Here is a 4298-nt window from a genome sequence, read left to right as displayed (position 1 = left end):
CAGAAACTAACACACAATTGTAAAGCAATTATACTCCAATAAAGATGTTAAATAAAAACAAACAAACAAAAAACCCAGTATGGTATTGGCACAAAAACAGATGTATAGATCAATGGAACAGAATAGAAAGCCAGAAATAAACCCACACACCTATAGTCAGGAGGCAAGAATATACAATAGAGAAAGGAGAGTCTCTTCAAAGAGTGGTATTGTGAAAGCTGGACAGCTGCATGTAAATCAATGAAGTTAGAACACACCCTCATGTCATACAAAAAAATAAACTCAAAATGGCTTAAAGACTTAAATACAAGACTGGACACCATAAAACTCCTAGAAGAGAACATAGGCAAAACATAAATCATAATCTCTGACATAAATCATACCAATGTTATCTTAGGTCAGTCTCCCAAGGCAATAGAAATAAAAGCAAAAATAAACAAATGGGACCTGATCAAAACATAAGTTTTTGCACAGCAAAGGAAACCATAAACAAAACAAAAAGACAACCTAAGGACTGGGAGAAAATATTTGCAAATGATGTGACCGACAAAGGCTTAATTTCCAACATATACAAACAGCTCTTACAACTCAACAACAGAAAAACAAACAACCCAATCAAAACATGGGCAGAAGACCTAAATAGATGTTTCTCCAAAGAAGACATAGAGAAGGCCAAAAGTCACAAGAAGAGATGCTCAACATCACTAATCATTAGAGAAATGCAAATCAAAACTACAGTGAGAAAAAAAAAAACTACAGTGAGGTGTGACCTCACACTGGTCAGAATGTCCAGCATTAAAAAGTCTACAAATAGCAAATGCTGGAAAGGCTGTGGAGAAAAAGGAACACTCCTATACTGTTGGTGGGAATATAAGTTGATGCAGCCACTATGGAGAAAGTATAGAGGTTCCTCAGAAAACTTAGAGTTGCCATATGATCCAGCAATCCCACTGCTGGGCATATATCTGGACAAAACTATAATTTAAAAAGATACATAAACCCCCTATGTTCATAGTAGCACTATTCACAATAGCCAAGACTTGAGAACAACCTAAATGTCCATCGATAGATGAATGGATAAAGAAGATGTGGTGCATATATACAATAGAATACTACTCATCCATAAGAAAGAATGAAATAATGCCATTTGTAGCAACATGGATGTACCTAAAGATTATCATACTAAGTGAGGTAAATCAGAAACAGAAAGACAAATACCATATGATATCACTTATATATGGAATCTAAAATATGACACAAATGAACTTATCTATGAAACAGTCTCACAGACATAGAGAACAGACTTGTTGTTGCCAAGGGGGGTAGGGGAGGGAGGGATTGGAGTTTGGGATTAGCAGATGAAAATTATTTTAACATAGAATGGATAAACAACAAGGTCCTACTATATAGCACAGGGAACTATATTCAGTATCCTCTGATAACCATAACAGAAAAGAATATGAAAAAGAATATATATATATTTGGTTTATATATATATATAAAACGAATCACTTTGCTGTATAACAGAAACTAACACATTATAAATCATTATATACTTCAGTTTCAAAAAAAAGTGTTTTGGGGGCTTTCCTGGTGGGGCAGTGGTTAAGAATCCACCTGCGGGCTGCCAGGGCTCAGCGGGCGCTCAGGCTCCAGGTGCACAGGATGAAGATTGAGAAGGTGAACAGCACCACCAAGACACAGCGCATCACCTCCCACAGCCACGTGAAGGGGCTGGAGCTGGTCGAGAGAGGCGTGGCCAAGGCGGTGGCCTCAGAGCTCGCGGGCCAGGAGAACGCGCGCAAGGCACGTAGTGTGATAGTGGAATTAATCAAAAGCAAGAAAATGGCTGGAAGTGCTGTCTTGTTGGCAGGGCCTCCTGGAACTGGCAAGACAGGTCTAGCTCTGGCTATTGCTCAGGAACTGGGTAGTAAGGTCCCTTTCTGCCGGATGGTGGGGAGTGAAGTTTACTCCACGGAGATCAAGGAGACAGAAGTGCTGATGGAGAACTTCCACGGGGCTATTGGGCTGCGGCTAAAGGAGACCAAGGAGGTATATGAAGGCGAGGTCACAGAGCTCACCCCATGTGAGACGGAGAACCCCACGGAGGGCTAGGGCAAGACCAACAGCCACATAATCATAGGGCTCAAGACAGCCAAGGGGACCAAGCAGTTGAAACGGGACCCCAGCGTTTTTGAAAGTTTGCAGAAAGAGCGAGTAAAAGCTGGAGATGTGATTTACATCGAAGCCAACAGTGGGGCCGTGAAGAGGCAGGGCAGGTGTGATACCTACGCCACAGAAGTTGACCTTGAAGCTGAAGAGTACGTCCCCTTGCCCAAGGGAGATGTGCACAACAAGAAGGAAATCATCCAAGACGTGACCTTGCATGACTTGGACGAGGCCAATGCATGGCCCCAGTGGGGACACGACATCCTGTCCCTGATGGGCCAGCTCATGAAGCCAAAGAAGATGGAGATCACAGACAAACTCTGAGGGGAGATTAACAAGGTGGTGAACAAGTACATCCACCAGGGCGTGGCAGAGCTGGTTCTGGGGGTTCTGTTCGTTGATGAGGTCCACATGCTGGACATCGAGTGCTTCACCTACCTGCACCAGGCGCTGGAGTCTTCCATCGCCCCCACCGTCATCTTTGCGTCCAACCGAGGCAACTGTGTCATCAGGGGCACGGAGGACATCACCTCTCCTCACGGCGTCCCTCTCGACCTTCTGGACTGAGTGATGATCATCCAGACCGTGCTGTACACCCTGCAGGAGTTGAAACAGATCATTAAAACCCGAGCTCAGACAGAGGGAATCAACATCAGTGCGAAGGCGCTGAACCACCTGGGGGAGATTGGTACCAAGACCACTCTGAGGTACACGGTGCAGCTGCTGACCCCGGCCAACCTGCTGGCCAAGATCAACGGGAAGGACGGCACTGAGAAGGAGCACATCAAGAAGATCAGTGAGCTCTTCTACGATGCCAAGTCCTCAGCCAAAATCCTGGCTGACCAGCAGGACAAGAACAAGAAGTGAGATGGCCGAGGTCTTCTGTAAGGAGACTCTGGGTGGGCCCGGTCCCGGTCCAGCCTGTGGGTAGGATACTTGCCCCCAGGTTGAGCTCTGTCTTAACTCGGGCGGGTGGCAGTGTTGTCAGTTTAGCATAGAAGGGTTTCTTTTTAAATTATTGTGACTCCTCCCGTGGTTGCATTGAAGAACCCTGCCTTATCTGGTGTGTTTTCTAATAAACCCTGATAGGTTATTTTGATGATTAAAAAAAAAAAAAGAGAATCTGCCTGCCAATGCAGGGGACATGGGTTCAAGCCCTGGTCCGGGAAGATCCCACATGCTGCAGAGCAACTAAGCCTGTGCACCACAACTACTGAGCCTGTGCTCTAGAGCCCACGAGCCACAACTACTGAGCCCACATGCCACAACTACTGAAGCCCACGCACCTAGAGCCCATGCTCCACAGCAAGACAAGCCACTGCAATGAGAAGCCCGCGTACCGCAATGAAGAGTAGCCCCTGCTCGCCACAACTAGAGAAAGCCCGCGTGCAGCAATGAAGACCCAATGCAGCCAAAAATGAATAAATAAATTTTTTTAAAAAAAGTGTTTTTGAACAGCTGCCTTAGAGATGTCATTGGTGCCTATAGAACCAAAGTGAATTGCTCCCAAGAGCATGGTGTGGCCTGATTAGCACTGAACTTCTACAGACAGCAACAGGCAATAGAATTGGGAGAGAGCCATGGGACTCCCTTATCCAAATGTGTCTGGCCAGTGTCACAAAGCCAAATATGACTTTGAGCCCTGTGAGTTACTGGCATTTTCTGTCTCTTTTCTCCCCTATTCATGTTAATTGCTATAGGCTCATTTCCTAATTCACTTGAGAGACATTCACTGGGGTCCATTTTTTGCCAGGTATCAGGCTGAGTAGTTTACATACATTATTATCTCATTTAATTCATTCAACAGTTTAGTGAGGCAGGCATTATTTTCATCTTCAATTTTCACAGATGAGGAAATGGGCTCAGACGCCTATGTGCTGTACAAGGGCCACTGATCAAGAGTCATCTAACAGGGTTCAAGCTCAGGTGTCTCACATTCCGAAGGTCACAGCATGGACCGTGGAAAGACAGGTCCTTCTGTATCACAGGCAGACCTATGGTGGCAACATTATAAGCAAGGACTTGGAAATATGCAGACCTCAGTTGTTGCTGATATTGTTTTTAGTTTGTTTGGAAAATTAAGAAAGTAATTGTCTAACATTGATGGTTGTTATCATGACTAAATTAAA

At 44.7% G+C, this 4298-nt stretch overlaps 1 pseudogene; it reads left to right on the top strand.

The window, feature by feature from the left end:
* Positions 1–1665: 1665 nt before the first annotated feature.
* Positions 1666–3036, top strand: LOC113606760 (ruvB-like 1 pseudogene; annotated as a pseudogene).
* The last annotated feature ends 1262 nt before the right edge of the window (positions 3037–4298 follow it).

This window comes from Aethalodelphis obliquidens, unplaced genomic scaffold, assembly GCF_003676395.1.
Source record: "Aethalodelphis obliquidens isolate GAN/ISIS:26980383/991018 unplaced genomic scaffold, ASM367639v1 scaffold45, whole genome shotgun sequence".
Lineage (NCBI taxonomy): Eukaryota > Metazoa > Chordata > Mammalia > Artiodactyla > Delphinidae > Aethalodelphis > Aethalodelphis obliquidens.
This window is presented reverse-complemented; position numbering and strand designations above follow the sequence as displayed.